Genomic DNA, 27187 nt, shown 5'->3' with positions numbered 1-27187 from the left:
TCTTTCCCTTTGAGGAATAAAGTCTGGTTTCCACCTTTCTACTTAAGACTTTGGTCCGGGCGGCTCTTCCCTGACTCAGGTGGATTCCCCCTGCCGGTAGCCGAGCCCGACGTTCCCATTTGCCTCTTTCACGTTCCTTTTCCTCACGTCCAGTCGCTTAAAAAAAAAATATCGCAGCTCCCGTCTTTGCAGCACCTTCTCCACCAGCCCTGTCTCATCTCGCTCCGCTCCGTCGCCAAACCGTCCCCAATTATCAAAGAATCCCATATATCCTGCTCTGCGTGATCGTTCCTGTGCCATTACCCTGCTGCTCAATTCATCGCCTCTACCTGGGGAAGGCAGTAAACCTGTCTGAATGTGCCACTTTACATCCACATTGACTCTCCTCGGTCTCCAGAGGAGATGTCTGAAACCTCAGCTTCACGATCCCTTTTCCCTTAAGCCATTCATACAGCTATGTGTGTACACAACGCCCGGCTTCATTCCTTGCATGCTGGATGAGGAGGCGAATGTCTCACCCAGCATACGCAGTCACAAAAGAGAGGTATTTTCCCAGGCTGGCACGTTGCTGGCTTAAATTAGAATAGCTGACTTAAACACATTCAAATGACTAGGTATGGGCTAGGGACAATACTCTGTGGGGCAGCTGTCATTTTTATCCTGTGTGTTTGTGCGCTTCCTTCTGCATCCCTTTCCTCTGTGCATCTGCAGCTGCATCTTTTAAGCTGGAGGAAACAAGAGCGGAAATTTTCCAGGGCGTACGAAGCTCTTGGTCCTGAATCAGCGTTGGGTGTAGCAAGGAAAGGGCACAAGATCAGCCAAGCATCATTTGTATTTCTAGCACGGAGAGGGAACTCCTCCCAAACTGCCACGTACAGATGTGGGGTCCTACGATGTGCTGACCTGGGGAGAAGTGGGGACCGCTCCCTGCAGGCCATGCCAGCTCCCGCGCTATTTCCAGCCCTTTGCCTGGGTTTCCGAGGTTGCATCGTTTTGGTTTCAGCCCGTTCGCGGCCGCATGGATTCCTGGCCAGACCCCTTTGCAGGCCCTGGGATACGTGACCGGATAACGCCGACAGCACTAACGTCACGTCCTGGGTATGACTGCAAGCTGCAGCCGTCCGGAGGGCTTGGTGGCGACGTGGCGGGGCTGCTCGTGGTGGGGTAGCTCCTACCAAATACCGCAATGTTGCAAACCCCCAGAGTAAGGCACCTCAAAACCTTGGCCCCTCACTACCTCGTGGGCTCTGCCTGGCTGGAGAAAGGCGAAGGGCCATCACCCTGACAGAGATGTGTCCGCGCCGTGCGAGGCAGTCAGCAGCAGTTCTCTGGCAGAAGCTACAACCGTCGAGGCACCCAGTCTGGCCTCTGGCCTCTGTCCCAGTGGTGTAAAGGAGGGACGGTCGGTCTTGGGCAGCCTCCACTCCCCCATACTTTCGCCCTGGATCCGCCCTGGATCCCAGCTTCTTGGGACATCGGTCAGGCCTCCGCCTCCTGCCACGCGTGCCGGACACTTGCAGAAGAGCTGCCCCCGCACGTCTCGTAGCTGCACAGGCCCACACTGCACACATGGTGAGGGCATGATGGGGAGGTGAAGTGATTTGCCCAAGGCCGTCCAGGAGGCCAGTAGCACAGCCCCGATTCTGACTTGAGGCCGTCCTCCATCTCCCGGCACTGAGTCGCTCCAGCTGCTCATTCCTGGAAAACTCCCTTCCCTTTCCTCGGGCCACTTCCCTCTCTGTGATATCCAAGGTCACATTTGTTGAGTTCCAGGCTGCAAAAGCGGCTCTGTTTGTTTGAAACAAGCCGGGGGGAGTGGACAAGGCGAGTCAGTCAGTGTTATCACAACTAATGCAGCTCATTAGAATTGTTTTAAACTCTGAAAGCAAATGAATAGCTAATGAGATTTCCCCCCAGGTGTAATTAACGGTAAGCTTTACATTGCTCTAAAAATACCCTCTAATTTCTTGAAACCTAAATGAAGATAACTGGAAGCTCTAGTTACACTTAATGAACTGAACAAAGCATATTGAAAACTAAGAATATTTTAATTGTGTTTATTTAGCCTTCAGCAAAGGATTCAAGACATTTTCACAATCATCAAATGAATTCCCAAATGCTTCTTTGCGAGTTGTCCGGCAGATCTGTCCACGTTGATCATAAGCGATGGACGATTTCCTCGGCAGGCAATCCACGGACTAAACAATGCATTAGGAAAATGAACCCGTCCCTTTACCAGGCTTTCATTTATTTCCTTCTCCAGGGCCATTCACCATGTAAGAGCTTATCAAGTCAAGAAGAAAAGCTGCTATTCTGGACGCTGGACATTAGGACAGCAGCCCACCTCGTTCTGTCCCTGTGTCTCCAGACGAATGTCAGGGGAAAGCATGAATTTGGCTCCATAACGCTGAAGGGTTCGCTCCAAGCAGGCAGCAACCTTCAGAGTCCTTGCAAATCAATGGGCAAGCTGACTTCATATCCTTCAATAACTCAGATAACTGATTTGATTCTGTGACAATCAGCCACAGCTGTCCAAAATCCTGGCCTGCGTCCCTTGGAAGAGGACCCATTGCAGTGCAGTACGTACACCGTGCTTTCCCCCAAAAGTCTCAACCCCGGTGCTGATGAAGCCAGCAAGCTTTCAGGGGTATGGCCACTGCCTGCTCATGGAAGTTAAAGCCCCTGGGGCTGTCTCTGCTGTGGGCTGGAGACCTCGTCGCTTGTATTCAGGTGCCCAGAGGTGCTGGAGTCTCCTTTAGCCCGGGCTGCAGCCGGCGTCTGGAAAGAAGGCTGTTGTACCGGCTGCAGGATGAAGCAGTGAATCGGCACAGCCGCTCTCGGGGTCGTGGGGTCTCTGATAAGTCTCTCTCCGAACTGCAGCCCCTTCGCATCTGTCTCCCATCGGAGCCAGGGGAGACTGGCTGAGCGGGGAACTGAAATCAATGGAAAAGCTTTTACTGATTTCCAGGGGCCAGGCGGAAGAATCCAGCCTTTCAAAGTGCATCTTCCCTTGGAAAGGACTGTCGGGGACAGGGCCACAGCTCAATAAATAACCAGGCCATTCCTCACTGCTTCCCCTGGACGTTGCAATGCTGCCGTCTGCTTCCTTCGGCCCGAGGCGAGGGAAGCTGCGAGGAAGGCCCTGAACCTGGTGTCCAAACCCCACCTTTGCCCAGCAGCAGCACGTCATCGTCAAGTCTGGAGGGTAACGAGGACAATGGGAGAGTCGGGTGGAAGCAGCGACCCAGTCCTGTGCCCTGCACTCCCGGGTGCGTGCGTCTGGACCCTGGCAGAGGGTTTTTTCCAGTGTATTATTTGTACAAGAAGGACTAGGCACAGGAAGGGGAGCCCACGACAACAAGGGCAGCTGCTTTGATCCAGGTTCTTTGTTATTTAAAACCTATTTCCTAAGGCTCAATAACGCCAGGGCAGCCCAGTGCCGGGACCGTGTCGCTACGACCCATGGCACGCTCAGATCATGGGAGTGCTGCTTTCAGGGGCCAGTTGCTCACAACCCCAATCTCTGGTCCTGGCATGGGCATGAAAGGGCTGGGCAGCACCAGGACCCGGGGCAGCTCTCCCTCCTGCCCCTGCTGCTCCCGGCGGCCAGGTGTAGTCCGGGAGCCAGCCCCGCCGCACAGGCTCCTTTCCTCACTTGGCTCCAGGTAGTCAGATCCCATCGACGTCCTCTGTGCCCTGATGCCAGGATCGCCAGCATCCTCCAGAGCTCTTTGAAGGAGAGGTAATTAATTCTGACCACTCCTAATAGTCTTCCAGGTCAGAACTTGGCGGTTCAACTTCATTAATGTGATTTGTAATGTTTCCATCCCCTGCGCTCTCTGCCCGATTAGCTCCTTGAAATTTCATTGCAGTAAATGGGACAAGCAAGGCAGAAACTTCCAAAGAGATTTCCCTCAGCGGCCCTTGGCCGGCGAACTGGGGAGCAGCCTGCCTGGACCTGCAGCCAGGGTGCGGGGATCTCGTTCAGTTGTGCACATTTCTATGTGATGCAGGGACCGTGGGCACTGTCCTCAAGGTCACTCTGAAGAGAAATGGCTTGGCTCGGCTTTGGGCCATGCTGGTGTAAATCCGGATCGGTTCCTCCAAAGGCTGCAGTCACCGATACGACCTGGGAGCTGCTCACAACACCAGTGCTAACCTGCTAGGTTTGGATCCAAGCGTTTGCTCGGTTTCCCTGTCCCCCTGCAACCAGGACCTTTCAAGAGCGGAGCTGTTTTGGTCACCTGGTCACATCTACACTGTCCACTACACGGTAAGACTTGAGTCCCACTAAGGCCTGGGGCTGGGACCCCCAAGCATCCCAGGCAGCTGTGATGGGGAAAGCTGAAGGACAAAGTAAGAGCCCCGCAGCTGCTGTCTGCTCTTAGCCAGCTTTGCACGTCTTCATTCAACTCCTGAGCGCTCGTCTTCGTCCACCCCCAACAGGCACTTAATCAGTCCCTGTTACTGGGGCAAAACTGAGCCCTCGTGGGTCCAAAGGTCTTGAGACCTTTTTGCTTCATTTTGGCATTTTTTTGAATGCTCAACGGACTGCCAGAAACACCAGGAATTTCCTCTCCAAATACTCCTTGTTCTCCATTCGTTGCAAAACCTGGCCTAGACTGCATAAGCTCAGTTTTATTGTCGGTTTTAATTAAACATGAAGGGCCAAGTCTCCTCAGTAAACCTGTGCTGTCTACCCTTCCCTCAGTATTTGCCTGCAAAATAAAAACATGCCGGTCCGTGGCACGCCGCATCAGCTTGAGGAGGTTGTCAGACTGAAAGAGCCGGGCCACGCTCGCCAGCCATATTGCACGCCGAGCCCCAAACAGCTCAGAGATCAGCACCTTTTGCATCTTATTCACCCCTAGCATTGCAAACCCAGTGGCTTTGCAAGGAGAGGACCCCGCTCTCCTGTGCTGCCCGGGGGCGGGATGTTCCCTTGCTGGCTAGGAGAGGGCTTCGCCTACCTGCCTCTCCTCAATGGCCGAGGTCCCGCGTCCAGCCTGCACGCGCTTCTGCTTTCACCTCCCAGTGCACAAGCAATGCAGAGTCCTGATTCCCCCTACTAAAACTCGACCCTTCATTGCAGCTCTGCTCAAAGGGCAATCCATGCCCATTGCCTGCAAAGAGCGGTATTTTATTTTTGCGCTGTTAGGGGAAACTTTTGTGAGACAGTCAAAAAAAAACCCCTAGAAGTGATGCCTGGGCCCTTCGGTCCTCCAGCGAGGGAGTTTATCAGTGCAGGTGTGGGATGTACCTCTTAACTGAGCTGAATTGACCTGAAAATTCACGGTGAGCTTCAACCGAAGCCACGGCTGGGGTTGAATCAAGGAGTTTCGTGTGGTTTCAAGAGAAAACCATGAGGCAGCCCCAGTTTGGGGGCATGCTGGCAAGCCTGGGCTGAAGCGGAGAGTGCTGGGGGGAAAGCCAGGAGCGGCCACGTCCCACCTGCCGTGCGGGCCGCCCTGCAACCGCACCACACAGCTCCTGCTACCAGAGGAAACAGGCTGCTGCAGCCAAAGGAAATCGGAGAGTGAAAATATTTTGTAGGAAACGAGCTGAAACACACACAACCTGGGAGAGGAAACAAACCCACAGCTGTGGCTGACAACGCGGCTCCCCCTCCGCCGCCGCGCGGCCTTTCACTGGGCGAGGACCAATGAGAAAGTGCTCGAGTGCTCTCACTGCTCAGACATGTGCAACCTGGACCTTTCGCTGGGCTCATTGTTCCCTTGCAAAAGGCCCATTTACAGCAAACCCAGCAAGCCTGAGAGTGGGGAGCGAGGACAATGGGCCAGCTCGCCCATTCACCAGCAGAGGCCTAGGAAATGTTTGCTGCTCCAGGAGAGCAGCAGCGGTGCCTTTTCAAAGCTCCCTTTGCTGGAAGCTGAGTGACAGCTGAATCACAGCCCCGCTTTCCAAGAGCCAGACCTCAGCCGCCTTGCCAAGAGCGGCCCGTTGTATTCAGAGCCCCGACACAGCTGCAGTTACTGGGAGGTCCTGCCATTGTCCTTCCCCAGCAGAAAGATGTGTCTCTCCCTCTTTACAGACCTTGATCGCTGCCCGGTACAGGCAGGCTGAATGAAAATGTCAGCGATAAACAGCGAGCAGATGTGAAGGGACTGCGCTCTCTGACCTGGATTCACCCATCGCATGGGGCTTACGCTGCTGGACGCAGCGGGACACAGGCGTCAGGGGGATGGGACACTGCCGTTTTCGACTCTGCCCGGCTGAGGCACCAAGCTGACAAAGTCCGCGCAGGCCTGGGGGGTCACGGGGGTGACGGGGGCTGCTGCTAGGCTAGAGGCAGCCTTGAGAAGGGCTGTTCCTAGGGATTCGGGCCCTCTTCTGCACTTCCATCACAAATGGTTCACGGCGCTATTTTTCAAGTGATGCTCCCCGATAAGTGTAGGCTGTTGTTAAATAAATTAATAAATAAATAAATGAAGCAAGATATTTAGCGGACGCTAGTGTCTGCGTGGACTGGAATCAGAGACGAGCTTTGGGTCCGTCCTTGCATCAGACGGGCCGGCCCTGCTCGAGAACGCAGTCCAAGCGTGGCGGGGATACATGGCGCCGACCGGAAAAATACGGACCCAACTAGCCCCATCCAAATAAATTTGGGACAAAAGGCTACAGGTGAGTGCACCGTGCAGCAAAAAACCCACGGAGGCTTAAAGGCATTTGAAAGCCTGTTTTGTCCCAGTTGTTTGCGACACCTCCTCCTTCGTCCCCGGAAAGCTGGAGTGTCAGAGCTTGGCGAGATGAACACACTCCCGGCAGGCTTGATCCTTCAGACAAAGTGGAGCCAAGTGCACGACTGTAACCCTCCAAATCCGTGCTGGTCCAGCACGTACGTCGCCCCGCCGGGAGACAGAAACGACAGCACGTGGCTTCTGCCGCAACCAACACGTGGGCACAGGACTGACTTAGCGATCGATCCTGGGAGGCTGCAGCAGACCTCCCGAGCCAAGGAGAAGGACAGAGGATCCAGGACGGCTGGCGCTGGCGCAGGTGCTGCCTTCCAGAGGGATTTTCACTTCTTTTGGGAGAACAGCAGGGGAGCTACAGAAGGGGCCAAGCTCCTGGAAAGGGCACAGGAGCGCAGCTTCATCACGCAGCGTGTCAGGCAGGCAGCCAGATCAGAGCTGATCCTGCACCCTGGAGCTGGACGGGAGCCAGGTACACTAAGGAAAGATGGAGGCACGTAGCCTGGATGAGAATTGCTCGTCAGGTTTGAAATGCAGATGAGGGTCTGCAGAAAGGGCAGCAGCACAAACATGTCAGGGTTGAAAAAAGTCCACTTCGAAGGGATACGAGACAAATTTGAAGGACATTGGCTGGGATTCAATGTCAAAGGGGAGTAGTTGCATTAGAATAATGCCACGTCTTGGTACTTTTTGTTACCGGGATTCGTTCTGTGCTCTTGCCCCACCAGCGACAGAAGCCAGAGACATGAAGAAGGAAACGGGCTGGTGCCAGACCTGGAGCACAGGACCTGCAAGGAGTGATAAACCCAAGCAGCAAAGGGACAGGCCCCAGGTGAAGCCAGGCAGGTGTGAACGGCCGGTGGGACTGCAGTCTGTGGGCCATGCACACCTGGCACTTGGAGTGCTGTCAGGTGTGCGGAGAAGAGGACTAACCGCTCAGTTCAAAGAGCTCCTGGGTAGAAGGTCAGCGCCACCGGCGACAGAATAAAACTAGATGGACTGGGGAACTTCTTACCCACACTTCAAACAAAGCTAAGTGCCAATACAGCGAGCACAATGGGGCTATTGAAACCAGAGGGAGATAATGGGAGAGGAGGAGGCACCATAAAGCTTAAAACCAAAAGCGGATTCTTCCCAGAACGGGCTCCCAAAGGCATCGCAAACTGAAGGGAAAAACAAGAGGGTAAAAATAGCTTCAACTCTGATCCATAGTAATTGCACAGCAGGGATAACAAGGAGCTGAGAGAGGGGGATAATAAAGTGGCAGAGTTTTAAAAGTTAAAACTCCAAGTGCTGACAAATTAAAGCAGCAGGGGCAATGCTGCGAGGGGAATAGGTCGGGCAGGTAGTTCTGGGGACTTGTTTCTTTAAACACAGCTTCAGCGCTGGATGGAGGGGCCCTCTCGCACGGGGCAGGGGGTGCTCAGCCTCCAAGCATCACTGCTATCCCCACACCACACCACACGCAGGGTCTGCCTGCTTGGATGGCAGCAGTTGCTCCGTGCATCCCTGCCCCAGCTCTCTGCGCTCTGGCCACTAAACAGGGATAAGGAGGAAGAGTTGGAGTGGTCTAAAAGGTATCACCAAGACCCCCCTTGCTGCTCACATAGGAGGCAAGAGTTATTCATCCCCTGCTGTTGCTGATGCAGAGGTGGAGCTGGAAAAGGGAAGGCTCCACGCCTTGTCCCAGTGCCAGCCTGCTTTATTCTGCGGACTTGCGTCTTTCCAAGCCAGTGGGTTTTTTCAAGCTCACGGTTCCAGGAAGGACTTGGACCAAGCAGCTAACTTTTACTCTGACTTTTAAAAAGAGCTCATTCTTCCTCATTCTGGCTTCCTTTTCCCTAGGCAGACAGGATGATTAACATCTGATGCTGGGGAATTGCAGCGGATGGATCTGCATTTTAAAACACTGAGATGGAAGTTATTGGACTTACTTCTTTAAAAGTTTTAGTAGTGACCAGCTACTGAAACTCAGGCAATATTCATACACAGAAGAGGAACCAGAGGTCCCGAGATGTAGGCAAGGGCAGTTCACCCGTGTTGCATGTGTGTGTATACGTTTGCATACAAGCAAACAGGTATAGTGTGCATCTCTGGGCATGCATGCCTGTTCTGGAAAACATCTCGCTGCTGTTCCAAGAGGCAGCATGGTGTGCCCAAGCCCAGCACAGGCCTGGAGACCCTCCTGCTCATGCAGCTGCCTCTGCCCAGAGCCCAGCCCAATACAAGCTAGCAGTAGCATTACAGGCAGCAGGTCTTCCCAAGACCGAACGCTTGCTTGCACACCCTGAAAAGGAACTGGGGAGACGACAGTCAGTGCCATGACCAGCACATCACATGCGTCAAGGCCCACGGCATTTGTGGACCAGCTGGGGACCAGCTCTTTCTCTGCAAGATGCTCTCCAATCCAGCCTCGCTGCTGTGCAGGGAGTTGGGAAGTGATTTGGGCTTTCTCCAGGTACTCAGGCATCCACAGCCTCCAACCGGACCATTGCTTTATTTAATGAGGCCACGGCACTAAACAGAAAGAGAGTAATTCTGTGCCTAACACAAGCGTGATGGCTTTAGGACTCAGAAATTGAACAGCATCATCTAACACTTCGGAGGTTCCTTCCAGAGACCTGGGAATTAAAGCCCCGGCAAAACCTCCAGTGCTAGCACAGCAGGGGACGGCAGGTCTCCCTCGTATCGCTCCTGAAGGAGCATTGGTTGTGCTCCATACCTGCCTGGATTGATATCTGCCTCTGAGTCAAGACACACATCATCCCTGTCGATTAGCACATTTCCAAGGGAATGAAGACAAGCCTGGGAGGAGGGCCAAGGGTGGGAGGAGACGACGTGGCTGTGGTCAGATCGGCCCGTCTGTGGATTTCGTTTCGGACATGGATGTGTTTCAAAGTCATTTAAAGTCCGGCGCTGCATTGGGAACCAAATGAGAAGCCGGGGCATCTGCCAGCAACCCGATTCCCGAGGTACGCCTGTGACATACAGCTCTGCGTGGCTGCGGGGTGGGGGAGAAGCAGAGGGACACCCCGCTAGTGCCACGGGAGTCCCACCCACCTGGCAGGGCAGAGCAGTGCTGCTTCTCTGAAAAAGCGAACGCCCAGGGGGGATTGCTGGACAGATCCGCCTTGCTTTCAATTCCTTGCCATGTAGCAGAGCTACTGGGTGTCACGGGAAGAAAAGGGCCTGCCCCCCTCAAGAGGGCTTCTTGGACGTGGGGCTTGAGTCTTATCTGCCTGTGACGGGGGACGAGAGGGGCTGGGCACGAGGTTCAACCCTTGTGTGGAGAAGCGTTGCTGAAGCAATGGTCGCTGCAGCAGCCGGACGTCTGCGGGCTGCAGGTAGGTCTAGACAGAAGGGACCGTCCCTCTCATCCAAGGCCGTGGGCTGGGGTGCAGGTTTTGCACTCTGGTGCTTGGGGAAGGTCTCAGTGCAGAGGCATGACCTGGAAAGAGACGTCCCTGTTCACTGAGCCTCTGGCTGGGGACTGAAGGGTCCCCACGACTAGCTCAGGAAGGATGCTTAGACTCCCTGCCATCCTGTGCATGTGCTGCTCTGCGCAGCAGTGACCCACACCTCTCCGAGCTCAGTGCTGCCCTCCTGGCCCCTGCCTTCACTCTGCACAGGCCGCGCGGTCTCAGAGCAAACACCGGGAGTTTGTTTTACACGTGTTTTAGACGGGACTGGCCTCCTCCCTTGCATGGCACTCTCACCTTGGGCTCCTGTGCACTTCCCCTTGGGGCTGGTCCCAGTGAGGCTACAGTAAGGTTGAGCGCTGCGTATTTTAACTGCCTATAAAATATTGCAAGTGTCCCTGGAGCACAGTGCATGCGTTGAGAACAGCAAGCCTTGTCTCAGCGTAACACGCTCCCCTGACAGCCACGAGCCACGGTCTGAACACAACTGCTCTTAGCTAACGAGGCACCCGATGTGACGATGGGGCTTTACCTCTTCCTTTTCACTATAACGTGGTGAAACAAACACTAAATAGCACGAAGTAAGCAGGCCAGGAAGGACAAACAACCCTCTGCAGATGGTGCTTGGTAAGCGATATGCCTCTTTGGGCCGAGTCCCCGCCCGTAGCAAGCTTCGACTCCTGCGGGAGATCAGGGAAGAGAGACTTGAGCACAAAGCGTGCGCGTGAGCCGGGGAGGCAGTCACTGTTCCTGTTGGGACCCGGCGGGGAAAGCAGCTGTAAACACGGGCAGGTGCGACAGCCACCGACTCCTAACGGGACCCGAGCGAGCACGGTGGCTGGTCCGATCCAGTAACGTGCCACCCCGCACAACCACAGACCGTGTGTCCCTCCGTGCTCCCTCCTGCCCACCAGCATGGAGCTGGAGACACCGCCCAAGTGCCGAAGCCAGTCTAAATAAAGGGTCTAGAGTTACATAGCCCTAACGTTGCAGTCGGGCGCACACGTGCGAGTGCATGCACACATACACACCCCCCCAGGCCTGGAAGCCTTTCCTGAATAGGAAGCTTGTACAGCCAGAGCAGCACAGCAGCTTGTTCTCGTTTGCCAAGCCCAACCAAATGGGCAGAAAACACTTTGGACCAGGCCGTCACAGGCTGAGCACCTGCAGCTCTGTGGCTTGGCCCTGTGCGAGGAAAACACAGATGTCCGCACGGCGCTGCTCAGCTCTCTCCCCTCCTGCAGCAGGGTGGGCGATGCCAAGCGGACTCTGTCGGAAGCTGAACAAGGGAGGGAAGGAGGGATTCAGAATACGGACCGTGACCCAGCCCCGAATTTCACCGCTGAGCCTAATCCCGGATACAAACTCTTCCGCACCGCAGGTGGGTCCGCAGTCCTGATCCGCGTCTGCTCTGCAACGGCGCAGCATCCATAAGCAAAGGCTTGGCAGTCGCAGAGCTGCTCAGAGGACGGCCCCAAGCAGCGCCTGCACCTGGGTAACAGGAGTGGGAGGCACGGGCCCTTGCTGCCACTGCGGCCAGCGAGACGGGAGCCTGCAGCACAGCAGCTTGATCAGGGAGCGCTCCTTCTGCAGCCATTGGCAGCGCAGCAGCCGCTAGATGGCAAACTGACAGCCAGAACCAAACGCCGTTCAGTGTGACTGGCTCCTCTAGTGCCGTCAAATCAAGATCATGGGGCAAACAGGCAAGAGGGACAAGACAAAACAAACACTAACAACAGGGCCCTGTCCCTGGTCAGGCTCGCTCTCTAGCTCAGCGTGCACGCGGCATAAAAAAGAGCAGCCGCCGCGGTCTCTGCTGCAGTAACCCACCCCGGGGTGCTAACCCACTGCAGGGTTCAAGACGCAGCAGCCACAAGTGCGTCGGGAGGGGCAAAATAAAATTCCAGCACATTTAACAGGGAAAACATTGCCCCAGCCAGCAAGAACTGGGGCCTTCGTGGAGCATGGCTAAAGCAGCCCAGATTGCAGCCAATGCATTATTCATTGTTATTGTCACTGTGAGCCTCTAGCAGAGCTGGATATTTGCTGTGCGGGCTGGGAGAGGAGGTGGGACCGGTATGCAAATCAGGAATATCTTGCAAACAAATCCTACAAATTAGCTGCGTGCCTCTGAAAGGCAGAGGACTGCCAGCTTCCAAGTGCTCTACGCAGGCGATAGATAGCCTTTGTCTTACAAAGCGGGCATTTGTATATTTTATCAGGCTGTTAGTATCTCAGGTCAATCTTGGGTAAAGAACAAACTACCAGGTTCAAAACCGGCCGTGGCGCGCGGACCATTTCTCAGGTGAGGAGGAGCGGGAGTGGTCTCTGCTTGCTGGAGTTGCCGACAAGCCACCGGATGCTCTCTGCGATGTGTCCTGGTCTTGCAAAAGCCCCTGGGTCACATTGTGCCGAGCTCCAGCGGTGCTGCTCGGCGTGCCTTCCTTCCCTCCACATTTATCGTTAGCTCCATAGTGGCTCATGGCTCGGGTTCATGGTCGCATTTGCTCAAATGCATAGGCAGCAACCTCGAGGTGATGTTACAATTTGTCACTGAGCTGCATGCACAACGGGTCCCTTAGTGGAGGAAACAGCGAGGGCTCGTCACACCAGTGCTGTCCAGAGCGCAGTGGCACGAGCTGCCGGCGGTGTAACCCCTTGCCAAGGCCCGGCAGCGGGAAGGGTGCGGCAGTGTCACTTCCACGTGCTCGGGCACAGCACAGAGTTGATTTTTGACACGAGCCTTGGAAGACCACGTCCTCCGTCGCAGGATGGCTGCGAGCCTCACGTCAGGCAGACGCAGGGCTCTCAAGGGCGGTTCTCACGCTTCCCGTCCCACCCAAACTGGCTGCCGGAATGCCCAGGGGAATGCCAAGGGGCACGACAAGCTCAATCCTGCAAGGCACGGCAGACCGCGTTTGTGCCTTCTCGTGCCGTTCAAGCTTTACGTGCTCTGGGACAGCCACGTGCACGAATGAATGCAGTGGGTCGTGCCGACCGACTCAATGGACAGAGCTGTTAAGCAGAACCACTCTCCTCATGATGAACTAGGCAGGTCCCTCCTCAGCCTGGCTAAATAACCAAGGCCTGCTGGCTTTTTCCACCAGCAGCATGAACTGCGAGAGCCTTGCCGAATTTGAGAATCAGCTAGTTTGGGTGGCACCTCTGTTATGTTCCCCTCACTGCCAGAAAAATGCCTGCTCGCTGCCCAGGCTCCATCAAAACCCAAGCCCAGACGCACTGAGATGGGCCCACGTGGGTCACTGCTCTCCCTATGCCTTCTTTGTCCTGCCCCTTTCCATCACACCGATTTGTCCCCGATGATATAGCCGGGCCAACACCTGAAGGGACAGCTGTTGTGTTCTCTTCTGTCTGCTGCTTTGCTGTATTTCCACCTGCTCGTCCTGCACTTGGATGCATCTCGGAAGCGGGGCCGTTATTTCTCAGCCGGCGTGTTGCACCAGCCGGCTGAAGAGTTCGGCTCGAGAGCAGTGCCGCCCATTTTATAGGCCATATTTTGCATGATTTACAAACTCCCTGTCACCAGTGTCAACTCATGAATGAACGGTCTTGCCTGGGGTGCCGTCCTTCTGAGTGGAGCCAGGCTCTAACCTCTCTGCGATCACAAAACCGTCCTCAGCCCATTCCCCAAAGCATGCCTTGCGCCTCTGGTTTCATACAGAGCCTTTCTGTGTCTGTCTGTGCCATTGCACTTCGTCAGACTAAGCTAAGCGCAAGCACTAGATCTCTTAGCACCCACCGGGCCACCCTTGCGGAGTTGCGTGTCCACAGCATCTCGCTAACCTGCCTCGTGTCCGAGTGCCACTCCCCTGCCGCCCCTCTGCCTGCGGGGAGCACTTCTCCCTGCCTCCGAGCCAGGGCACTGCCTTGCTCCTGACAGGCATGATCCAGTGCTGACCCACAGGGTTTCTTCCAGACAAAATCCTCTTCGGCTTACCTTCAGCTTTTTTTGGCACTTTTTGGAGCCTTTGCAGTCTCAGGAAGATTGCCTAAAGCAGTGTTCACTTTCAGCAGACTAAATGTGATGCTCCGATTCGTGATGTTGACCCCAAGGCTCAGGGATCCGTCCTCCATCCCCTTACCCACAGCTACGAAGAGATGGCGAGCGCACAAAATGAATGTCTGGGTCTGTGTGCAAGACAAGAAAGGCCTGTCAAGACTCATGGTTCGTTCTCCTGAGGCAAATGAAAACCAAGACACAGCCATTAATTCCCAGGTCATTTGTCCGCATTACACAGAAAACGTTGCAGCCGTAACCGCTATAACTGTGACTAGACATTGCAGAGACCTGGGCCGGAGTAGAAACCTACCTTGAATGATCCTGGTAATGGTAAAAAGCTGTCAGGCAGCAAGCCAGCCAGCTGCTAAACAGGATACCGGATACCTAGCTCATCAATACCAGCTCTAATAAAGATGTGTGCTAACAGCAGCTTTCAAGAAAACCAGACCAGGCGGAAGCCAGGAGGCAGCGGCTGGGAAGGGCTCACGTCCTGTAGCACAGACGCCGCGGGCTTCGCGACGGGAGAGGCTACAGCCTCGATGCAGAAGGGAGGACCAGCTCCCAGAGATGTGCGGAGGGCCTTGACGGCGGCGTACAAACAGCGCTATCCGACTCAAGGAGTTCGGCACCGTCTTTGTGAAGGCACATTCGTAGCCTCTTGAGCTCTCCGTGGAGGAGCATCCCCTGCCGTCCTTTTTACTTTCCGTTTGGACTGTCTAGAGGCCAACAAGTTGAGAAACGCCGGCAAAAGCAGGAAGAATCTCTGGCTGCCAGTCTTGGAAAGATCCCAGACCTACGCCCATGTCTTTATGGGCCGGCTCAACGAGCAGCTCGAAGTACTCAGAAACGGCCTTAATTCCTTGTTTTTAGAGAAGCAAGAGGTTGAGAGGAACAAGCCCACTGATGCTTAGCTTGGTATGAGTGTCTGCCCTTTAGGGCTAGCATGGCCCATGAAGGCTGCCTTCTCTGGACCCGTCTGCACATCCAACAACGATGGTATTCGCAGCTCAGCATATGTTTGACCGGTGACCATGCCACCGAGAACAAACAGCCTGCCGGTATCGATGGGCAGAAGTCCCTGGACCTGCTCCCTCCCACTGCAGCATCCCTGAGCACGGGGATGCCCTGGCTGTCCTGCGAGGGGGCTGCACATTTTTATTTCCCTGAGGGATCCCAACAAGGGATGCACACGAGCAGCACTGAATTGCACTCCCCTGGCAGCCGTTCAGATCCACAATCCTAAAGCCCAGGGTAGGATTTCCTGCTCCGCCTGCAAAGGGAAGCTACGCTCCAACCAGCAGAACAAAAACTGCGAGGTCCAGAAAGGCCATTCCAGCATCACAACTTGCTTGAGAGATACAGCTACAAAAATGAGGCTGGTTCAATTTAAACGCAACCTGTTGCATGCAAAACGTGTGGCGCAGCTGCCACTAGAAAGACAGGGATGAGCCGCCCAGGGAGACAGGGGGTGGAAAGTTACTTCTCACAGGCTCATTAGGAGAGAAGCCACCAACACCAAGGCTATTCCGGCTATAAAACTGTCTAATCAGGAAATTACTAGAGGGCCATAAAAATTAATGGCAGATTCTATGGCTCTTAAAGAGATTTATTTTACACTGTGCACATGAGCAGATTGACAGTGAAGGGCTGGATTCCTTGGGAAGGGAACAGCTTACAGGGTGAGAAGAAAAATAGCATACAACCCCCAGCAGGTTTACTTCTGCCCAGGCATTAAAGGGGGATGAAAAAAAATCAGCCGCACCATTGAGCAAGTGCGGAGATGTGCTGTACAATTGCAGAAGCCATTGCCTACAGGAGCACAATAGAAGAAAATGAATAGAAGCCCTAACCTGGCTGAGTCATACTCATTGCCTGACAGTCCAAAGAGCCTGGGAAGCAATTCTGAGATTGAAAACGATATTTTTAGGTATTTTGAAGCGCAAGTCTGCATGGCATACGCAGGCTGGAACTCAAGTGCCTTTTATTTTCTGCGCATTGCATCTGTAGGACTCTAAGAGCTCTTCTATGTGAAGTGTTCAACAGCTATTTTTGTTTCCAGAGTGTCTGCAACCTGTCCCAGATGGGAGACACACGCGCACACACACACACTGCTCTCTCGTGAGGACTTGACTTGTTCTTTCTTGCTACGGTTTTCCATAAAAAGTATTCTATGCTGTGCCGGTTGCACGAGGAAATGCAACGCAGAAGTGTATATTTGCCTATTAATACTGTGATCTTCATGGATCGATATTAAAACCCTTCACACTTATTTTCACTGCTTAGTTCAATTGAGCTTGGAAATTCCAGAGTATCTTGAGAGCGCGCTGAACAGCTGCGAGCTAGTCGAGGGATCCCATTCCCACAGATGGTATTAAAATCCAAAGCCCTTCATGTCTGACCGTGGGATATTTACAGGTCAAACGAGAACTTACACTGTCTGTGAAGAAAGTTTCGAAATCCTTGAAGACAGAGTTGTTTCCTTAGCAGCCCTTTGGTTTAACAGAGCTGCTTTCAAAATGCCATTTCCCAGCTTGCTCTGGGAATAGTGTTGAGATGCCAATTCGCTTGAAGCGGAGGACAGCTCCCGTCTAAGTCCTTATGTCTCCAAACTTTCGGCAGCCCTCTCCACTAATGAACTGTTGAACTGAAGTTGTGCAGCCCTTGTTTTCTACAGGGGAATGCAGCAGTCAGAGCACAGGACCGGGAGCAGGAACTCCTGAGTTGCGCCTCAACCGGGTTTATTATTAATTATCCTTGCTCGGTTCAAAGTCCATCTATCAGAAGCAGCGTGCTACCAAAGCAGAACTGTGCCACGACCAGTGAAAAGCTGCCCAGAAGGTGAAGGAAGCGAGCAGCCTAGCAAAGACACCGGTGCTGCAGGGAGTGGTGATCGGTGGCACCACAAAACCTGCTACACAGTCCCGTGAGATCGAGAAACGTAAGGATGTGACATCTTCCTGCAGAAGCTGGTGGCCGGTCTGTCCAGTTCAGCTGCCCGACTTCTGCGTGGAAGTCAGGCTGAAAGCAAAGGTTTGGAAATGAAGCATTCGCAGACCTGCATAAGAGCTTTTTCTGCAGCCAAGTAACCAAACCGGCACCCAGATGCTCCGGTTTTTGGAGGAGATGCAGGTGCAATGCCATGCCCAGAACCAGGTGCAGATGCTACACAAGTGCACGCGTTTCTTCTCTTACACCTGACCAAGAAGTCTGTCTCGGCTCCACCGAGATTCTGCCTGTACATGCCAGGTAGCTAACATCCTCGCCTTTGTTTCGCTGCACACACAGTCTCAGTGCCATGCGTGTCAGAAGGGCAGTGAGAAAACACCCTAACATAGGCACTGACGTTCAAGACAACCCCATTAATAAGCAGGCATCCTGTGCAGATGAAATGATATTCAAAGAGGAAGAAAGAAAGATTAGCTGGAGTGAAATTGTGCTGCGGACCTGACCTGTACACGCTACCCCTATCCCCACCTGTCCCAGAGCGACTGCAGACCGAGGTCGTAAACTAGGTACATTGTTGATACAGAGCTAACGAGGCTGCAGTGTCTCTGGGCAAGGGCTGTGCCTTGCCGTGGGTTTGTGCATGCCCTGCAAACTGGGACCCTGGACGCAGCTAGGCCCTAGGCACACTGCAGCAATACAGGTGTTAAACAGTGGTCTTGGTGGTTCGTCTGTTATTGGAGGTGTACTGGACGCAGTGCCACACCTCTGCAGATGCCCAAGGCCTCCTCCTGGCAGGGGAGAACCAGCGCTGTGGAGTGTGGGTACGCAGGCAATGCACTGTCCTTTAGCTGGAAAGTACGTACAGTCTGGGAACAGAGGCGGTCCAAGAACAAGCTAAATCTCTCCTTTCAAAAATCTCAGCCCAACATCAGTCCTGGCTACCAGGGAGAAATTTTGCTTCAGGAATTCACTCCTGTCAAAGCCTCGGGCAAAGAGCAAGCTCTCCCATGGCTCACAGAGCTCCAAGGACGTCTGCCTCTGCTCACAGCCCGGCTCCAACACCAATGTCACCCCAGTCCCATCATTTGCTCCCAGGGCCAGACATGAACGTTGGAAGTGGTGCATAGCAGCAACACCTGGTGACACCTGCCATTGTTAAGGGACACCAAGGGGCAGGACAAATCTACTCGGAGACATGTCACCTCCAACAGTCGAAAGACCAGGATCAGAGTGACCCAAACAAAGGGTCACCACCAACGGGATCTCCAGCATGTTTTCTTCCACACCTGAAATTTCCCTTGGCCGTATGCTAGCAGGTACTGACCTGGCCCGAACCTCAGCAGCTGCAAAGACCTGACCAGCTTGCAGCCCAAAGTGACACGATTGTGACACGACTGCAAGAAACTTGAAATCAAGCCTGGATGAAATGCACTGCAGACACATGCCCTGTGCCCAGAACATGTAAGGAGCTCATCTTAAAACCGGACTGTCTCTATCATTGCACGTTTATATGTACCATGTTTGCAGCCGGCCCCATTAAAGACCTAGCAATCAATGGACCGGGTACCTCAGGTGTTCTCCTATGCCATGGACAGGAGATGCAATGCATGGGCCACCATGGAAAGGCAAACAATTTTTTTTTCAATAGCACCCCCAGTGCCTTTCTATGCACGGCCTTCCAGAATTAATCATCAGCACATAACTCTGGAGTTTGACTTCACATCCCTTTTCCCAGCTGACAAGAATTGATTGCACCAAGGGGCATCATCAGGAGAAATAAATGATTTTTCAGCTAGCAAGGCAGACACATGCCAGCAAAGGCAGAGGAGATCTGATCATCAAACTTGCTTGCTTTGGCTTTTCAGTGCACAAAAGGCTGTTTTTCTCAGAATTAGGGTGACTGCGACAATCTGTTTTTAGACAGAGTTAGAACCACAAGATGAAAGAGGCAGAAATCTTCTCATCTGCATATTTATCATCAAAATGCAGCAACTGCATAATTTAAGCTTAGTGTTAAAAATATTGTAGGTTATTTTAAGTTTGTGTTTTTTTTCTGATTCAGGTGAAAAGGAAGCTTGCTTCCACTAAGGGGGTTAATTATTTCAAAATGGTGTGAAAACAACCGGAAAAAAACAGGAATCAAAAGGGAATTTCTTACCCTCCCCCCAGCCCAAGACTCTGGAAAGAGACTTCCCCATCCATCTTGCTCGCGTGCACGGGGTACGGAGGACTTGGAACAATAGCGCGGAGGGATGAACTGGCTCCTGGGGGTCCCAAGAGAGCTTGCAATACTCGTGCACAGGCACGCGTTCCCGGTGACCTGCAGGGAGAGCAGGCGTGTCCTGTTCACAAGTCCTTTGCTTTGCTCTTTGGGGAAGCCCGCTACTCGTGCCCGCCTCACAAGTGGGGGTTGCCAACTGGATGGCAAGTCGCGTTACTCAGCAGGGAGCACTTTCATGCCATGGTTTCGGCCACCCTTCTCCAAAAGCACACCACCCGTGAGTACACACGACACCCCTCTGTACATGCACGCAAAGGGGGCAAATACTTGCTGCTGGCCCCAGTTCTGCTGGGACGGGGTGAGCTAAACGCAAGGGTTTTTCAGACCGGTGGGCAGGGCCCGTGTCTGCGTTAGGAGACTCCTCTCCGTGCTCCAGTGCGTCCCGACTCTGTAAGAACCACACGCACAGGTTGGATTACGTGGGGTGGCTGCTGGAACAGGAGGGAAGGGGACCCGTCCAGCACAGCACAAGCATGGTTTAGAGACAGGTACCTCGCCCTGTTGGGCAGAAGGCAGAGCACATTTGCACCTTACAGACCAACTAAGTCAGAGCTAGATAGAGCGCAAACTTCCTGAACTCGAGTTCAGTCCATGGGAGGCACAGAGTCCCGTTGCTCCCATCCTGCAGAGCGCAGTGGGGTGTCAAAGCCCTTCCCGGCAGACGGGGCAGAAGAGCTGCTGCACAGCCCTGGGCCGGCGCTGGCACTGGCTGGTCTTAGCGGAGTCCATGCCGAGCTGCTTGCATGACTTAGACGCAGGTGTGCGAGTGGTGCAGACATCCTGCGAGAGGCCCAGCTGATCTCCCCTTCCCTAGGTGCTTTTCCTTCTCTCCCAGCTGCTCCTTGGATGCGCAGCTCCCGTCTGTCTCTGTCAACCCTCACCAGGATGGCTCTGCTTAAGCTCCTAAGCAATTCCTGTCCTTGCCCTTGCCTGCGAGCCCAGCCCCCTCCAGCCTCCTGCTCTCTGCACCGCAGAGCCTCTCGCCCGAGGCACGACCAGTCAAAAACATCTCTCGGAGCTTGGCATCGCCCCTGCGGGGACCGCCGGGCTGGCAGTCTGGCCCGCTGGAGCCAGCAGGTGCTCTGTGAGCTGACACAACCCTCTCCCGCTCTCGACGGGCTGCCAACACAGCCGGGCATAGCCCTGCAGTCCCCCAGCCTCCAGGCCCAGAGGCCCCCATACCTAGTAGGCGTGTGGGCATCAGCATTATTTGTTAAGAAGACCTGGAAGGACCGAATGTGACAACGAGACGGGATCCAAAGACAGCCAGTCAAGCCGGAAAATCCCCACTCACTCCCCAACAGCTGTAGCCCAATTAAACTCAACAGTTCACAGGTGTTCACAGTAATGACTTTAACACAAAAAGCACAGTTCCCTTTAGGGCCCTTTAAAAAAAAATTTAGAGCTCTTTAAATTTTATATACCAACAACATCAAACCAAAGTAGGAAATAATAAAGAATGCAAGGAGATACGGCGAAGAAAATGCACACACGCCGCGTCAGCATCAGCGACAGCCAAATTAAACAATAGCCAACAGGAAAACGCGCACGAGCCCCGTCTTCAGAGCGCGGGGCAGGATGCACGAGCATGGTTTTCTGCGTTTCCTTTTAAGTAGCGTCAGTTTGATAGCCCAAGTCGCTCTCTGTCCCTTCCCACCACGCCAGGGAAGTGGACTCTCTCCTTAGCCAGGGAAAGGCTCATGGCATGGACCCTCCAAACACACCTTGCTCGGCGTGTCCCTTGCCACCCCCGGTCAGGATGCCACAATGGGGTTAATCTTAGTGGGAAGCCAGGACGGGCGAGCGATGAGCTTCTGAACGTGACTAATGACCCTTCTGTCGCTCTCGTCTTGTGCTGACCCAGTGAGAGCCGGTGTTGCGGGCTCCCTTGCTGCTCGAGCTGTCTGTGCCATCTGTCTGTCACGCTGGCAGCCTGCTCTCGCTAGATGCCCCCTTGTTCTTAGACATGGTTACACCTGGCAAGGCGCTCTGCCCATAACCTCACCTTCTCCTGCACAGTCTCCCTGTCAATCTTGGGCCATTTTTGTCAGCCAAGCAGCAAGCCCTCATGCACACCTGTGCCCGGCGGCCCCGGGAGCTCAGCAGGCAACGTCCACCTCTCCACCCGCTGCAGAAGGGGCACGCTCTGCTGTTCACGTAGACCTGGTGACGGGAGCTCCGGTTTGGAGGCAGAGCAGAGACGGGAGCAGGCAACACCCCTGGATCTGAGCTCCCTCGAACACGGGTCGTTGTGGCAGTGGGGGGCGGAGGGGTTGTGAATGCTGGTGGTCCTGTGGGCTCGTCCCGGGGGGACCGGAGTCGGGGCCTCCCCAGGGCAAGTCCTGCAACGTGTGCTCTGCCCAGCACACCTCCACCTCCGGCTGAGGCCCTGGCCAGCGCCAGGCTGCAGATGTTTGGCAAGGGCACAGCACGCTGCGGGCACTACTGGGAACGGACAACAACAGACACTTCAAAGGCAGGACGGCAGGCTCTATTTCTCCCTTCCCGTGAGTGGATCAGGAGGGGTCTTTTTTTGTATGTTGAGAGAACCTTTTTTCCTCTTGCCGACCTCTGAATGAATTAAGACGTGTTGCCTTTTCTCCTCTTTAATTAAGTCTTGTTATTTTAACTGGCCACCCAGACTTCCCTCCTCCCCAGGCTCTGTACGTAAACACAGTGGTAGTTTTATGAACTGTGATTGTGGCCTGTCTTGTGGACTCATTTTTTCCTGCCCCAAAGCCTGTTTTAGGAGGATCTGTTACAGAGCAGAAGATGGAAAAACACTGTCATCCTGCAAGTGGGAGAGACGGGGAACGCGGAGCTCTGATGAAACCAAGTCTTAGTTCACACCGCAGCACGACCGCGATCACAGCGGTGTTATCCATCACGACACTGCAGACGGGGCTTTTCCAGGGACCTCTTCTGTGCCTGAGCAGGGCTGGCCGGTACGATTCTGCAGGAGAATGAACTTTGGCCTGACCGCTCCGGCCACTGAGGTCCTCCTTTTATCAGTGGGACAAGTACAGCACGGACAGAAGTGCAGGGCTAAGTCCTGGCGTGAGCAGACCATGTCTAGCAGCAAAGGGAGCTGGATGAAGTACTGGAACATCCTGCGGACCGTGCGACGTAGAAATCCTTCACCAGGAACAGACTGAGATCACCGGTTCCTTTCACAGAGCTTTGCAAAGCTCTTTGGGATAGAAAATATTATTTAATAGAAGTCTGTACAGTACCTCGTACACGGGGTCCCGGCCTGGTTGGGGGGATTACTGCAGCACACAATTAAATAAACGTTAATAATCATCATTAGAACGTGATCGCTGCAAGTGCTAAACTCAACCAGTGAGATGGATGCAAAACAGCCCCGACTCGTCGCACCGATCTCCTGAGACACCGCGTCGCTAAACAAACGAAGACACACAAGCAAGCTCGCACAAAGGCAGAAGTCTCTGCTGTGTACAAATGTCATTAAAATTCAAAAATCAGGGAGGAGTAAATTGAGGAGATGCCTAAGGAAAAAAAATGCGTGGATTTTGCTGGAAAAAAGGTTCATTTTTAGAGATTTTTCTGTGATTGTTCAGAAGCTCCATGATGTACAAAAATAGTTAAACTTCAAATAACAAAAGCAAGACTCCAATGAGAAAAGCAGTCTAAAATGCATGCCAAATACAAACAGAACGACTGAACTGTGGAGGCATCATGGCAAAAATCACAACAGTTTCGTTTTCTTATCTTAGTTTCAATTTATAAATTCACACGAGTAGCTTAAACACATCGATTTGAGATCAAAACAGAACTGCAGGTTACATAGCATCTGTTCTATAGGAGGGTGCTGTGTGCATCGAGATAATTTTAGACGAACGTGTTATAAACAAGATCTGTGGATCGTTGCAGGGTGGCGAGTTTTGGGAGAGGGAAACATGGAGTTTAAATGTATGAATTGTTTAGGATATTTAGCACGGAGTTGCAAACCAAGCATCCCAGTCGTCGTCGCGGCTGGGAAGGGTGGGACGGCTGCTTGCTAACGGCGTCCTGGGGCGCCGGAGCCAGGGAAGTGACTGTGCCCGCTCTGCAATCCAGGGGATAACACCACTGCTCCCAGTTACTTTGGGGCTGCTTCTTTTCGGAGTCTGTCTTGGTGGCTGTGCCTGCCTCTTAGGAGGTGGGTGGGTGGGTGGCAGGGGCCTTCCAGCCCAAAACCGGGCACTGCAATTTGGGGCTGATACTGTGATATTGCTCTGCTAGGCTCGAGCTTCCCCAGCGGTACAGATCTCATGTTGCTGCTTTGTTGAGAACCGAACGTTTTCATTCCTGGCTGCTGGAACGGTTCTGGACGCATCCAAGATCAACAGCTCTGCCACAGCAGATGCCCCGAAATGCCCAGGTTGATTCCTCAGCTTAATAAAGCATTTCCATATCCTAAATGGCCTTTCGCCTGATGTCCCGGGGGCCATCAGAGTGCCTGGGCGGCTGCTTGCGAGTGACCGTGCCTTCCCCTGGCTTCACAGGACTTCTGTTCTGACCTTCAGCACCTCTTGCTGCTCAAGTCCAAACCCTCCGCCAAGCTTTGCAGATGTCTGTCTGGCTGTCCCCCTGCTCTTCAGCCTCCCTTGTCAATCATGCAAGCCCGAGACATGCAGAGATGGGGAAGAAGAACGTGAAGCAGATTCCAAAATCCAGATGTGAAGAATTGGTGGAATAAGAGATATGTATTTATAGCCCGCATTGTGATGCACAGGACACCTGACCTACTGTGCATTAATACATCCTAACAACATTCTGCATTTTAAGTACATATTTAGCCCATTTCTAAACCAAGTGTTATGGCAAGAGAAAGGGGACACCCATCGTGTCCATTTCATGGAAAATTAAGTTGTATTTTGCCCTTAACAGACTCAGAGAGAAGAAGATAAAAACAAGTTGCCGTTGATGTGGCAAAAAGCAGGTTGCAGGGGAGGTTGATACCCCAGTCGTCGCTCAGGAGCAGGTTGGAACAGGACATCCACCGAGACATTTCCTGCTTTACCGAGTTACTGTGAAACTATGAGTTATTTATTCCTGCTTTACCAAGCTACTATGAAACTATGAGTTATTTATATTTTATTTTCTAATCTTTAGGAGCGCACAGCAGCTGTCACCCTGCGCAGGGTCAGAAGGAAGAAGGGAAGGACTGAGGCAAACTCCCGCCCTGGGAGACCGTCTAACCTCCTGGCCCCGAGCAGAGGTATCTTCTTACCCAGCCATCGCCGCAACTCGCTACATGTGCAAAATATTGTTCTAGCCTGAGTAATAGGTCATAGGCACTGAGTCGTGTTACTAAATACAGAGCATGTGCGGATCGAAAACTGCAGATCAAGGGTCCTTTCCAAAGGGCCTGCAGCTTGTGTTGACACCAGCTTGAACCAGAGGCTTCAGAGATCGATTCGAGACCTGCCCAGGCCTGCAGTGCGCCACAAAGTCCCGCACCGAACGGCTGCATCCTCCGCTGCTGGCAGAAAGAGGCCAGGCTGCCCCGGGGGCGAGCCCCTCCAGCTGCCAGCAACTCCCGCTGGCACCTGACAAGCAGAGCTTTTATTCCGACGTGCCCATGCGAATCAAGTGCATTTTCCCTTACGGCTGTGGCCGCCGAGCCCTTCTCCCTCCTGCATGGCCTCCACCCCAGCCCTCGCAGCAGAAACGTGCCCTGATCCAACAAGCCGGGACAGTCCCAGTGAGTTGCGATGTACCCTGGCGCACACTGCCCCAGCCCCTCTGTACCCCGGCATATGAAAAGTCATGGCAATGGAGCCGACTGTCTCTGCTCCGTGCACCCTGAAGGACTCTGCCTTGCAGCCAAAGAGGAGATGGGCTGGGACCAGAGTCTGCGGGGACGTCACACCCCATGACGTGGCTCTGGTCTGGAGGCAGCTATGGATGGGGCAGTCCCAGGAGCACTGCTCCAGCAGATCCACCTCCTCCGAGTTGGGTGGGAAGAGCTCGGAGAGGGCCCTGGGACCCGTCTGGATGCACTGCTCCCCTAGCGCCCGCAGGATTTGTGCGCGGAGCAGCTGCCGGGTCTGCACCGGGAGCATCCCCACCCTTCCCCCAGCGCAGGCAGGGGAGCCAGCAAGGCCATCTCCCCGGACTGGGCTCCTCTTACAGGAGGCTGCTCCCTGCCTGACCGGATCCCTAGCCCTGATTTTCCGTGCTCACCCGCCAGGCACCGGCAGCTCCCGGGTGGGACGCTTGACTCAGCAAGCCGCCCGCGGTGTGGGAGACGCCGTCTCCCCGCCGCGGCGCAGGGCTGTTCATCAGGCACGCGGTGACCTCCGTGCTCTCTCCAGACACCAGCCGCTGCCGCGCATTAGTCGCGTAGTATATTGAGCCAATGTGCTGTCAGTCACCAAGTTTATATTTAAATAAACCCTTCTGTTGAACTCAAATTAAATATAACTCGCTGGAACCTGATACCATGAGAGAAACTGAGACAGGAGGCCAGAGAGAGAGAGCGATCACAACTGAACAACTACATTTAAAGCTGTAAAATTAACAACAGGCCGAACATCTGACTTTCTTATGCCCATTGGGTTTGCTGCTTCTTAGCTCATTGACAGTACTAGTTGCGCTGAGGTCACCCCGTCCCATCCCCGCACCGTTCCCAAGACAGGACTTAGGACTCTGAAGCGCAGTGAAAACGCAGGGCAGCCAGCGGTCCAGCTGAGCGCCTAGCAAGGCCTGGTTTGGGGAAGGGCTACGGGGGTCGGCGCACCGCTGCAGCCAGTCTGCCCCTCTGGAAGAGCAGCACATTTGTGGCCTTGGTATCGGTTAAGGTTGGGGTGCCAGGCTTGAGACTATGGGCTGATTTCTGCAGCCCTCGAGTCAAAAGAGGCAGACCTGGGGATGCAGAGTCCCCACTTTGCTGGTACCCAACCTGATGAATCACGCATGATCCCAGCTCCTTGCCCCTCGCATGCCTGATGACCACGTTGCCTTCCCAACAGTGGCCTCCTCCTGTAAGTGGCTTCAAAGTGAACAAATATTTTAATTAATTTTGGGATGGGCTGGGGGGAGGGCAAGGAACTGGATGAATGGATCTGCAAGGAAAGGCCAGAGCTTAAGGTCTGTATTTCGGCAAGGCAAAAAGCTCAGGCATTCGGGGGGCCTGAGAGCCACCCTTACATTCAGCAAGGTGGGAAAAGAAAGCATTGGCAGAATGAGCAAGGAGAGAGCAAGAAGCCATGGGATGAAATTAAGAAAAGGCTTTCCGGGCTGGACTCTGCATACAGACCTAAGGAGCTTCAGTAGCCAAGTCCCACTGAAGTGGAAGTCTTGTCCCTCAGGTTGATTTGAAAATCCCAGCTTGAGGTTAAAAAAGAGGAGCAACTTCCTACCAACGAAATGGAGGCTCTGGAAAAGTCAACCGAGGCAAAGGGGAGAAGCTTCACCACTTCACGCATAGACACTAGACCGGCTTACGTGTCAGTAATGACACAAGAGAGGCCAACCCTGCGTGCTGGATGCACAAGGTGGGATCGAGAGGCTTTTCCCCTCCCTGTGCCCTGGGAGTTTCTCTCTGCTTTACTCAGTCTCTGCCACTTGCTACCTGCCCACTTGTTCTACTGGGTGGCCACGAACTGCTCCGCTTTTAGCTCCCACGGCGGGTAGAAAAATAATCAGCGAAGCAGAGCTCGTGTGGGCTTCCAAGAGTTAAAAGCGCTGCATGTCCCAGTGCCTGCCTACGGTCTGTCTCTGGCACCGATAATACTGTGTGTGTTGAAACATCTGCTTGGCGGGCCATGCTTCGTCCTGCTGCAGTTTCTTCAATTAT

The 27187-nt window shown here is 53.8% G+C and overlaps 1 protein-coding gene across 4 annotated transcripts in view; it reads right to left on the bottom strand.

The window, feature by feature from the left end:
• The window catches only part of NEK6 (NIMA related kinase 6), a 169154-nt gene extending 143442 nt beyond the window's left edge, over positions 1–25712 (bottom strand). For all 4 annotated transcript variants that reach the window (XM_025194294.1, XM_025194332.1, XM_025194329.1 and 1 more), the window contains exon 1: positions 25573–25712. The gene's annotated coding sequence lies outside the window, so the exon portion shown is untranslated. The remainder of the gene's footprint in view (positions 1–25572) is intronic.
• Positions 25713–27187: the final 1475 nt, after the last annotated feature.

The sequence above is a fragment of the Alligator sinensis genome, unplaced genomic scaffold (genome assembly GCF_000455745.1).
Source record: "Alligator sinensis unplaced genomic scaffold, ASM45574v1 scaffold611_2, whole genome shotgun sequence".
NCBI lineage: Eukaryota > Metazoa > Chordata > Crocodylia > Alligatoridae > Alligator > Alligator sinensis.
The sequence above is the reverse complement of the archived record's forward strand: the minus strand, read 5'-3'. Positions and strand labels throughout refer to the sequence as shown.